Source organism: Cryptomeria japonica, chromosome 1, assembly GCF_030272615.1.
Source record: "Cryptomeria japonica chromosome 1, Sugi_1.0, whole genome shotgun sequence".
In the NCBI taxonomy this organism is placed as follows: Eukaryota; Viridiplantae; Streptophyta; class Pinopsida; order Cupressales; family Cupressaceae; genus Cryptomeria; species Cryptomeria japonica.
Genome location: NC_081405.1, coordinates 98812425 through 98825604, shown reverse-complemented (window position 1 = coordinate 98825604; position 13180 = coordinate 98812425). Strand labels below are relative to the sequence as shown.

At 38.8% G+C, this 13180-nt stretch overlaps 1 protein-coding gene across 4 annotated transcripts in view; it reads left to right on the top strand.

Annotated features, from left to right (window-relative positions):
• The window catches only part of LOC131041968 (1,4-dihydroxy-2-naphthoyl-CoA thioesterase 1-like), a 159420-nt gene that overhangs the window by 61373 nt on the left and 84867 nt on the right, over positions 1-13180 (top strand). The window lies entirely within an intron of this gene.

Here is a 13180-nt window from a genome sequence, read left to right as displayed (position 1 = left end):
ATCTTGAACTTGACTGCACCCGTTTCCAATCTCTTCAAAAATGATCTTCTTCGTGCTAAGTAGACTACTCCATTGTAGAAAGCTGGGCATAGATCCTTCTCTTCTTATCTTCTCTCTTGATAAGACTTCCCTGGGTGTTTTCCTTATTACTTGCAATACTGGAATGATAACAACTCAGGCATGAGCAAATGCTTCAAAGGCCTTTATGAGAACATGAGTTCTTGCAAGGACTTTTATGACTGTGTCAAGTGTCTTCATTATGCCCTTCATGAACTTACGAACTTTGGTATACGAGTCTTCTATCTATGTATCCATCAATTGTGCCGAATTCCTCATCTTCTCCAATATGATCAACTGATTCCCGCAGGAAGCAAGGGTGGTGGTGTAGCTGTTGGACTCTAATGTCTCAATGGTTCCTGGAATTGTTGGAAGTAGTTCCTCCACGCACTTATCTCCTTTTCTAACCTTCAATTCTTTTCTACTTCGGCTCTTAGCATATCATTAATTGCCTTCAATGAATCATTTGCATCACCTATGGCATGCTCGGAGGTGAGTGGACCCAAGTCAATAGTCTCCATATCATACTCATCTGCTGTGATCTCACCTTCATACTTATCAACCCTTGGAGTAGCTATTTGCAATTTCCTAGATCTCAAATCATCTCTAATCACCGTGGACATCTTTGTAGCTTTCCTTTTCTCGGTGACTTCTCGAGTCCGGCTTAGAAGGCTCCCGATGTCGTATGTTGGTTCTTCATCAACTACTATCACTTCTTGGGCTAGTCTTTCCTTAAGCCATTCAGGAATAGAGGATCTCCCTTCTTGAACCTGTGTTTCTTCATGCACTTGCTCATCTCTAGGTGGTGAAGTAGTCTCATCATTGTCTTCTTCATCTCCTTCGATCTCTCGAATGTGATGGGTGAGATCTTCTTGTCCTTGTGATGATTTCTCTTTGCCTTTATCATCGTGAACTGTGGATTCCATTGATTCATTTGCTCCTTGACTCAATTCCTTCTCTACCCTCTGTTCATCGTGTCTTTCATTTTGGTTCAGCTCTTCTGCATGCCTAGAGGAGGGACGACTGGAACTTGATTTTTGCTTTTTCCTTGATGATTTCTTTTCTCCACAATCTTCTTTTCTCTTCGTACCTCTCGAGTGAGATGGTTGAGAAGCACCCCCGCTCGTGCCTGCTTCGTCTTCACCTTCTTTCCTCGCTTCTAATGGAATGTCATTGTTATGTTTTTCTTTTTCAATTTGTGATGTTGTATGTCTATCCATATGCGAGTGTATTCCAAGACTTGTTTCATTAACTCCTTCAAATCTACGTCCTCCATGTCAACCCAATTGATGTTGATCTCCTTGCTTTCTTTGGCATAGGCTGATTGAAGATATTTGCCACTATCCTGGACTTGATCAGCAACATTGAACAACTTACATTTCCTGATGAAATCAAGAGGCAGTCTAGAATACATCTTTTTCTTCACTTCTACATCATCTTGAATGTTCATCCAACAGTCCTCCAATTGCCATTGGTGTCGATACTTCTTTCCCAAAATTCCTTTTACATTATTATATGGATCAAAGTGTGATCTCTGGGAGTGAATGGCTTGAGTGAATAGAGTGCTAACTCTTTCTCGGCATCCTCAGCTACCTGAAAGGAACGACACACTTCAATAGAGTCTCCAAGCGTAATAAGAAAATAAACATTGGTTCCATGCTTATGCCTGTATGCCTTGACATATGCCACCAATTGTCTCACCACCTCAAGTAGAACCACTATGTCTGTCGGGTAGCGTGGCAACATGTAGGGAGGAGAAGGACATCCTTGAACTTTGATATAAGTGAACTTAGGGAATTGGATGAACCATGCACCATGCTGTTGATCCAATGCTTGTGCTTTTGGAGAGTCTTTGCTGAAGTCCTCCTCAAAGCGCCCTTGTGATGTGCATAGTGAATGCATCATTCACTTTCCTAGTGTTGTTTAGGCGGATGATGAAGCTGCGTATAACATTCATGCACTTTTATTTCTCCTGGTCTTCTTCCGACTATACCCCTATCTATGACATAGGAGCTCATGTAGAATGTTCTAGTGCGCATCAACCGTCTATTGCTGATGAACCTCACCCAATTGATTGCATCCTTGCCATGAGTAACCGTCTCTATGAATTATAACATCCAGTCCTCGAAATATGAAGCCTCGGGTGCACCAACCACTCGATTAAGTAGGGTGATGAAGTCTTTGAATTCATCTTTGAAGTCCACTCTATGTAATTTGTCAGGCCATCTGCTTTTACCACCTCTACTCTTATTTATTCAAAACTTGTCGATGATCTTTGAACAAGCTTTTGGATCACTGTCGTAGGCGGACTTGGCTCCCTCCACACTTATGTAGACCATGTCCTTAGGCTCAGGTAGATGAAATGCTTCACCGATTGCGGTCTCTGAGAGATATGCAAGTACTATTCCATCCTTCGCCAATATTCTTCTTGAGGGAAAATCATAATGCTGAGCACATTCAACGATTAACTCATAGCATTGTACCACAGGAGGAAAGCCAGCTGCATTTATGATCCCACTATCAATCATCTTCTTTGCTGTAGCAGTAGGTTCACTCGTGTACAACGGGTTCCGGAACTTCTTGGTGTCGAATTTCCCGAGATTGGTGTCTCCTATTTTGCTCCAATGAGACGTGATCCTGGTTTCTAATGCACCATTCCTCGAGTCTTCCTTGATGAGTGCTTGATGGGTCATGGTTTTATTTGGTTTAGGAGCCGCCATCTTTCACCTATAAGAGATATGTAAGTTAGGATAATGGTGAAAGGTATGTGAAATGTTGATACAATGAAGCCTATTCGCTTAGTAGGCTACCTATGATATTGATCTAAATCAATCTTACATCTGAATGAATATGAAATTGAATGCTAAATAAAACTGATTTTACTCTTATCTGCACTTTCTCAATGAAACAAGGAGGTCTAATGTGTTAAGACAATCAATATCTGACTTTAATCAGACCTGTACCTGATCCTTTATCAATCAAAGTGATGCCTTTACCTCTGATTTTTCATATTTGACCTTAAATCTGATCGATGAGGTGAATGCTAATGTCCAAGAGTTCGCTGTAACTGGATAATTTCGCCTTGTGAAGGGTGAATTCAGTTCTCTTGAGGACGAATTTGGTGTGATACTGATGTAGTTCACTGTGAATATATCTCCTCCCTGAGCAAATTCGCTCTCTTTGGTGAATTTCCCTGCTTAGTGATGGAATTCGCCTTGCTTGATCACTGAACCTGCACCTCCAATGACTGAATTTACTTTCGATGCTGACCGAGATTGCTAATATTGCTAATAAAATTCGCCTTTTCTGATGAAATTCGCTCAAGAGATAGAGAAGTCTGTTTGATTTGATGGTTTGAAATGAAGGTTCGAATTCCTTCTTATAGGCAATCAAGGCAGGGGGTTGTGCCTTTTCCTATAAAGGCTGACTTGGTTTTGATAGAAATAAAATTACAAATCACCTTTTAATGCTGGCTGACTTACATCTTTCAAATTTGGATTTTGTTTTTGGGTGTCAAAGTAGTGTTTAGTTAATCTTTAAAGTGCATTGAAATTTCAAGGAAATTTGCTCTCCTAACTCAATTCATGAAGTTCGCTCCTCTACCTTAAATCATGAAGTTCGCTTTTGTATGAAGTTCACTCCCCTCCTTTAATTCATGAAGTTCGCTCTTGTAGGCTTGAAGATGAAGTTCGCTCCCCTCCTTTAATTCATGAAGTTCGCTCCTATATGCTTGAAGATGAAGTTTGCTTTCAACTCAAAATCAGATTGGCTCAAGGTAAATACTCTCACATCATCTCTCGGGCATATGAACGAAATTCGCTCTCACTTAGGAATACATGAAATGAATTTCACTTCACTACCTTTGTATATGAAGTTCGCTCTTGGAGGCCATCTTATGAAGTTCTCTCTCAAACTCATTCTCATGAAGTTCGCTCCTTTAGGCAAGCACGTGAAGTTCGATCTTCCAGGCTTGCACATGAAGTTCGCACCCCCAGGCTTGAACTTGAAGTTCGCTCTCCCAGGCTTGATCATGAAGTTCGTTTCAAACAAACTTTCTTCCAATCACTTCATTTTTTCATCAATTCAATCCTTAGGTTTTTCAAGTTATCCTCATTCAAACGCTCAAATTCAACATAAAACACACACTCAAACAAGGCTCCTAGGGGAAATTCGCTCTCCATCCTCAAGACCTGAAGTTCACTATCCTCGCCTTGAACATGAAGTGACTTTCAAATCGGAACTCTGACTCACCTTTGCTCACTTTCACTCACACTCTCAACTTTGATGTGTGATGCTATGTTCATTATGAAGTGTTCGGAAGAATTTCACTCCAAATGCTACACACATGAAGTGGATTGAAATTGAACACTATGTGTTTGCTCACTCACCTTGCTTCACTCTTTCCATTCAAACTTGCAAGATAAGGCTTATGGAACAACTTTGCTCTCAATTAAGGGCATTGAAAGTGAATTTCTCTCCTCATGAGGAGCATTTAAAGTTTTCGCCTTCAACCTCGAGCACTTAAAGTATTAATAACTTGCAATCTTTCACACTCTTCGGTTGAACTCATGATCAACTTGACTCCCATGATATCTAGAAGCTACAAACACTCATTTCACCTGTGAGAGGGAGATATTAGATGAAGAGACTAGGACCTGAGCAAAAAAATGGGGCTCGCCATCTTGATGGGGCGATGTGTTAAATGGTCACAACGGTACCTCGCATAGGGCCTACATATGTTAGTCAGATCACACTTATTAACTGGCCTACATGTGTGTTGATGTGTGTTTTACGCACATAACATTACAGAATAAATTACCAAGATAATTTACCCTCTCTTGAACAAAATCACCTTAGATGCTAAGAATGAGATCAACTAAAATGATTCCAAGGTTTCTACATGTCAGGTCTTGACGAGTGGGTAAGTTCAGTGGTTGATGTGAATTGCTGTGTTCACTTGGGGACTTACGCAAATGTTTGGATTATTATGAATGATGCGGAATAGGTGTGTTGACAACTTAAGATTTATCAATATGGCTTTGGATTTACTTCTTACTAAAAAAAGGACAAAAGGAATAGGGTTTAGGAAGTCTATTCTAAACCTAGGAATGTAGGAAATGATGAATGGATTTAGTAGAATCAAACTAGACAAGGTCTCACAATCAGGTATTGACACAAGCTTAGTGCAATCGTCTAACGTATACTTAAAGATTTTCAGGCTATCACCATCAAATGTAGACACCATCAAAGTTGATGCTTGTCAACGGACGCGTAATAGTTGAAGTTATGCTTACTCAAATTCCAGATGACCACACAAGGCGCACTTACCAGCGGCAAGAGGCTAGTGGTATGGACTAAGGATTCCACACAAATAAATTCAACAAATTTTCCACTCAATCTAACATACATGAAAATAAATTCTAATCTAAATTCTAATCTAACTTGGAGGAGTTGAGATCATGCCAACAAAACCCTAGAATTGCCCTAATTAGGGTTACATAAAAAATGGTGCCACAAACATATGACCCAATGAAAAGATACCTAGTCATCAAATAGGGAATCTTCCAAAAGATTCCTCCCTGCATCTCTCTCTCTCTCCTAGCATACTCCAAGAATCTAACTAATACTGAATCTAACTCCATGGAAATGCCAGGCAAGGTATCCTGCTGTAAATAAATCACGTCCAGTGAATCCGAGCAAGCATTCATAGTGTTCTCCCATTCTGGCATGAGCTTCTGCGAACTATGAACATGAATCAACAAAGAGACCAAGTCATCTATCCGACTCTTCTTCAAAGAGTCCAACTGGCAAAAATACATAAATTTCATCTTGTCTCTTAATTCGGCTAAGTGTAAACCACTAGCATCACTAACATCAACACCCAATAATTCCTCAATCGAGGCAAGGATCTTCATCTGAATGTCCTGAATTAATCCTTCCATCTCCATACAACTCGATTGGGCGTTCTCATAAGTTGATTTTTCACGGCTAATGAACAATACCAGCCATAGAAATCGTATCTGTCTCCATTGTGCACAATGTTCTCGCTGACCAAGGTGGAATTAGGAATCTTCTTCAAAGCCTGGAGGCGCGGAATAGTCATCTCTTGGATAGGCCGGAATTATTCCCAAACTCCCTCCAAATACTGGATTCTGAATACAAGCCCTGTTGTCCTATCAAATGCATGGACAAACTGAGTGAGGAAATCATCTGCCTGCTTTCTTGTGCTCTCAATCCACTTTTCCACCTCCGAGTGTGTACCTCTCGCTACCTCACAGTGTGAATGTATTCCATGGTTAACTGCAATAGGGGAAATAAGGGTGGGATTTCCATGCCTTGTCCCTGCAATATACTCTTTGCGTCTAATATTTTCTTCTCGATACGTTTCTTTCTCTGCAACCTCTCTGCCTAACCTCGCATCGATTGCTTGGAGGTTTTCACCAATCTCCTGGAATTCCTGTTTTCTAGATGTACGACCAAGGGCGACTGAAGTGATCTGGAAATCCATAGGAGTAGCCATGTCTGCTGTCATGCCTGCAATAGGAACAACAATCTGCGCAATCCTCATTCCTGTCTCATCTCTAGCTATGTGTGACAAAATCTCCGCTCTCTTGGGCTCCTTCCCCTTAGCACTCCTAGCTAGGTAGTCATCAATATCATCAATAAGCTGTACCTCTATCATTTGTTTACTTTTCTCCATACTTCTCATCAGCCATTCAGGAATGGCAGCCATCTCCATACCATCATCGAGACATATTTCTCGATCAAGTCCTTTCAATGCCGAAACAACATCATCATTATCATCAGGATTATTCTTGGTCCAATCATATACCTCATTTCCCAAACTAACTTCCAAAAGGACAGTAGGGGATTCCGGCTGATCATTATTCTCATCAGGAGGTGCAGATGTCGCTGTGGCATGGAATTCCTGAATATTTTCTGGTAGTATCACTATGTTGGAACACTGCTGAGTCTCCTTGTTTTGTTCTGTTACTTCAATCACTTCGATTGATGAGACACTGGGAGGGTGTGAAGGAATGATAGGCGAAATGATAGTCTTCTGTTTCTTTTTTTTACCTCCTCAATCTTCTTCCCTCTGGCCTTGACTTCTCCTGACATGTTCATCCTTCTCTTGGGAGCTTGACTCTCTTCGTCTGCATGAATCCTGACATCACTGTTAGTCCTTTGATCATCCTCGGAAGTAGACTATTCCGGCTTCATCCTTTCGTAAGTGAAGGGAACACCCATGTCATCTAACTTATTCATCTGCATATCCACCCATAGGCGGGAGAAATTCAAGACCTCTCTTATCAATATATTCAGGTCAATCTCTTTTGACTCTGACCAATTAGGCAATAGGATTGCCTTCTTCATTTCACTCTCATATTGTGGATATGTATGATCTCCGTCATCTAATACTTGATCAAGAATGAGGAAAAGTCCACACTTCCTCATAAAATCCACGGACATTCTGGACCACATTCTTCTCTTCACTGCTTGCTCATCCATTAGGTTAGCCCAATAATCCTCTATGTCAACTTTGTGAGTGAACTTCTCTCCCCTGATCCTTCTGACCTTCTTGTCTGGATCAAATATTTCTCTCTTCTTATAGGTAGCAAATCGATAGAATGCAAGCTCCTCACTCGCAGTGCTGGCGGCTATGGCGGACTGGCAAACCTCTGACGTCTTCCCAATTGAAATAGGGAATGTCATTCCCGTCCTATGCTTCTCTCTTTGGATGACATCGAACTCTAGAAGCTGTCTTACCACTTCCAACAATATCATTCTGTCGGTTGGATACCTAGGAAGTCTGTAGGGTTCGGATTGAAACCCATGAGTCCTTAGGTATGTGAAAGTGGGAAACTGTATATACCACGATCTATATTTTTCTATTAACTCTGTTGCCTCCTTAGACAATCTTTTGTGGATTCTGCCTTGCAGCATCCGTGTGATGTACATAGTGAATGCATCATTCACTCTCTTATAGTCTTCAATTCTATGCATGCTCAACTGAGGGTAGCATTCATGACTCTTGAACTGTCCTTGCCCATTCCCAACTTCACCTTTGCATATTAATCCTCTATATGAAACAAACTGTGCAAGCAGGTACACCAAGTAAGAAGTCATGGCGAATGACCTGGACCGCTCTACATTCCTCAGCTGAAAATCCAGGTTGTCACTTATAATCTTCGACCAATTTATTAGTGTTCCTCTAAGACAATCCTGGATGAAGTAGAACATCCATCCATCAAATATTGCTCCCTGCGGCATCCCCATCACTCTGTTGAGTAGGAATATCAAATAACTATATTCCTCCTTAAAATCTATGCACATGAGTGTCTTGGGAGCCTTGGAATGATGAGACCTAGGCTCAATCATCCACTCTTTGTTAATTAAATTCTTGCATACACCCATCTTCTTCGTGTATCTTTCTGCATAATCCTCCTTGGTCACATCCTTCATATCTATTCCGCGTGGAATTCCGAATACCTGTGCAATAGCATCGTCAGCAAGGTAGGCGATGACAAAGCCCTTGGGAGTCTTAATCATTCTTGTGAGCGGATCGTAACATCGTGCACACTCCAGGATAAGGTCACTGCACTGTATGGACTGTGGAAATCTAGCGGCATGGAAAATGCCACTTTTCATAATAGTCGCATATGCTGGGGAATGAACTTGATCTCCGACTTTGAACATCCGACGCTGCATCTGGTCGAAGTCTAGGAAATTCATTTTTGTATCAGTGATCTCCTTCCATCTGGATGAAATCCTGAGCTCTAGATAGAATCCAGTCTCCAACATCTTCAATAATTCTTTCCTTTCCTTATATCTTGACTTTGACATTGCATCTGTACGAAGCTCGAAGTTAGACTTAGGAAAATAAACAATGCTCTTAATAAAATTCCCGACTTTCTAAAGATTTTAGCTAATTTAGAGCATGGAGTCGGGAAAATAATCCATACACTTGGTAAATTTAGCAATTAAGTTCAAAGTGTGACAACACTAAGGCATGGAAACCTTCCATAAAATTCATGAATACCTCCTTATGTTTAGAAAATATGCAAGGTAAAATGCAGAGGAGTATACCGGATAAATGATGACTAAGGAAAGGTGTGAAAGGTTGTGTTTTCACACAATGAATGTCTAACAATGGAGGTTAACAATTCTGAAGACAACCTGAAAATCAGACTTTTAAAACATGTTGTAATCTTAAAAAATGTGCATAAACTCGATAAAAATCTGCTCTAATGATGAGAATAATCATACTCAGGAATGTAAGTGTGGCTGGTAAAAATTTAATTTCTGAGGACAAGTCTGAAAATTGAATACTTCAGACTTACCAGCACCTTGCAAAGTAGTTAAAAATCCCTGAAAATGATGAAAAATGGCCAAGGAATCATCTCCAAGCAAAATCGCCAAAATGGTTAGGTGGCTAGAAATGAAAATTTCTGAGGACAACTGGCTAACAATGGAGTTTTCAGACCTGCAACAGCGATAAGATGGTTCTGAAAATGCATAAAAAACTCCACAAAATACCTCCAAATGCAAATTGCCTAAGTTGGAATTGGCTGGGCAATAAAAACTTAAGTCTGAAAATTAATGGCGGCCATTAATGGAGGTCAAAATTTGAAGCAAACCTCAGATCTGAAGCGAATCAGCAGGCTGAAGATGATGGCAGCCACCAAGAATGCATGAAAATCCACCAAAATGTGGCACCAAACCACTCCCAAAGCAAAATCGGATTTTTCCAACTATGGCGCCATACTAAAATTCTGAAAATGTTGTCAATGGCAGCCTTGATCTGCAACAATGGAGGTCTGGGTAGCAAGGAAATGATGGAGGAAAATATCGCCTAAGCCTCCAAACATAAAATCGCTAACTTTCACCAAAAAATGCCAAATTTGGAAAAATCGATGGCAGTCTAGATAAATCTTGACAGTTAGCCAAATTTTAGCACTTCGAGGGAAAAATCGATTTGGGTATGGATAAACAGTGGGGGAAAATAGTAGACAGTATGGATTTCATGGGAAACCCATGTGTAGTATGGATTTTGTGTGTGGGAATTGGTTGGGTAGTCTGGAATGTGAGGGGAAAAACACCTCTAGCGTGGAATTTGACCCTTTAACCCTTGGAATAGAATTTCCCTTAGGATTTTATCATTTTAACCACTCAAAATCGCTTAGAAACATTAAATTTAAACTGGACTTAGGCAAATTTTCCAAAAATATGAGCAAAACGCTAGGAAAATATTGGAATAAAGTGTAAAATCAATTTAAATAATACCTCAGGAGCGAGAAAACAACTCCAAAAGGTCTGTGAATACCTTGGCACTTTAAAATCACTGATGCGCGTGTTTAAAAACACGATAAAGCTCGAAAGGTCTACACTTAGACAAAACTTAGGATCATTAAAATATCAACGTTTGCAACATGATCCTATAACTTCAAAAACCCTAGACGGCACTAGGCATGATCAAAACTCTGAGACTCGGGCACGGGAAACGCAAAATTGCCCACTAAGTAGCCAAAACCCTAACCTAACAACGCAGAAAGCCAGCAAAGAGGGGGTCCCCGTTAGCATTGGGGCGATGTGTGAAAAGGTCACAACAATGTGTAACATTAATTTTGGGATATGTGCCTTGACCAAGTAGGCCTATCCTATTTCTCTCATCATTTCATCTTATTCACAATGATTTGGTGTCTAGGGGCATCATGGCTTTCTCTCCAATTCTTCATTATTTCATTTACTCCCTTTGTTTTGAAATAATTCATTTCTATAATTTGATTTGAGCAAAAACACTTTGTTTTTGTTACATGTGGTTAGTAAATTCTTCAGTGTATTAGAGTTGAAATGCCCAACACTGATTCAAAAGAATCTTGCTCTATCGGGTGCATATGCAAATTAGGCAAATTTGCCTATCGATCTGAAAATTTCACAAAAAACTATTAGGGGTTCTGTTTTTGTTCAGTGAAATATTCATCCATTTAGGGCTCTATATATTCAGCTTAATTTGATATCCATATGGCTATCACAAGGCTGTTTTGAACTTTACAAAAGTCATAAATTTTGTATCCAAACTTTGGTCAGGTCCGTTGTTAAAGCATATTATAATGTTTGTTCAGAGATCTTCACATGGATATATACTTTGATGCTTTTAAGAGCATTATTATATATTTTCAATACGTTTGAATATAAAGTAATCTCTTTCCAAGATTCAATTGATTTGTTGATCTTTTGCATTCATAGGATGCAGGAGATGGACTTGCATAGCAGAGGTGGACTTAGAGATTGAACACTTGGTATGCCCCTATGGGATTAATTTTCCCATGACCATTGACTTGTGGTCAGCCTTAGGATATGTGTGAATTAATAATATTCGCATTATCTAATGCCTAATTTCCATCATTATGATTTAATATTGAGGTTTGATTCCTTTCATGTGTGAGATGAAAGTAAAGCGGTAACACTCTTGTTTGATTCAATTTCTTTCATCTGTGAGATGAAGGAGCATCACCATTATTTTTAGGAAGAATCAAGGTTCAGCTTCTTTGTTTGCAAGTGGGAACAATTTCTGTGCATCATCATTTCTTTCTTTTGGATTGGTTTGAGTTTCAAGAGTGGCCCTTGTAAGGGATGACCAGATTGACCTATATAAGAGTTTATTGTATTGTTTTTAAAGGTTCTTTTGTTTTTTATATAAGATTTTATTTTTTTTAATTTAATTAAGCAATTAAAATGAATTGATCTAATCAAATTTTTAAATAAAACTAAATGATTCTAAATTTACTAAATACAATTTGTTTTGTTTTTGTATTATTATGGGATAACCAGATAAAATAACTAACTAATTAATATAAATGATAATATTATTTAATAAAGTTAATCAGTTAAATGAATGCAATTATCCTAATCTTTCTCTAAGCAAGAAATTTGCTTTTATGGATTTTGTGCAGAGCAGTGAAAACAAGAAAACTAATTTCTTCTTTTGGTATTTTCAATAAAAGCAAAACAAACAATAACAAAATAGGCACTTTTCAATCACTTTATCACAAGAAGATATGCATACCCTCTTTTCCAACAAGAAATAAATTGCTTCTTTTTTAATGCAAATAAGAGAACTTTAATTCAAAGCTTTGAAGCTTTTTTGCCAGATTAATGTTTGAATCTTGCCATTGAATTAATTTTTAAAGGTGTTGTTGAAGGTAACTAAAACTCCATTGAGAAAAACCCCAATGTGCCCTTAGAGCTTACCTTTGAAAAATCTCAGAGGGTTCCCAGGAAATCACTATAGTTCGATCCTCTTGGGTATCTAAGTTTTCTTTCTGTATTGTTTCTCTTTCTATGTTGTTTCTTGAGAGTATATGCTTTTCAATTTAGAGAGTCTTCTTCTTTGAACTTTTTCATTCTAGCGAATTCAAAAGTTGAACTTGAAACTAATAAATTAAATCTATGTTAATTCAGACAATATTTTATAGGTAAATTTTCCTAAACTGTCAAAGAAATATCAAAATTTAACTAAAACAATACACTTCCATTCTTGGAGGTGGGTTGCTGCAAGTATAGAGCAAATTCTAAAATGAAGTTGGCAGTAGTGTTCTTAGAGCTTCAAGATTCAGCTTGTTTCCCCCCATTACTTGCAATAGCCAGAGAATGGGTCTATCTCCAAAGTAAGGCAGGGCTTTTATAAAATAAGATAGGGATATAGCTGAAAAATAGCTGATTTGTAGATAAACAAAGGTATCAGGAAAGCATTACAGTGGGCTGTTGTTTTATTGCTTCTCAAAGTTTGCACTTGTGAAATGGCAAAGAATTGTTTATTTGTAAAACCCCTAGTGATTTGGAATCAAAGTCATGATAAACAGATCTAAAATACTCACAATTGGAGGAAGAACTGAAGGGAAACTTGTATTTTTGAAGCTAATCACTTGTTTGGATAAACTGGATGAGTTTGTTGCTTTGTGTGAAGTTGCTGCTTGCAAGAGTAAAAGATCGCCGCCTAAATCGAGTGGTGAAGTTGTAACTTAGGGTAGAAAAGTCAAATATTAAGCAAAAATACACAAAAACAATTAGCGGATGATATATAGGAAGCAAAGGAAGCATTTGGGGAGTTCTAGATGGTCAA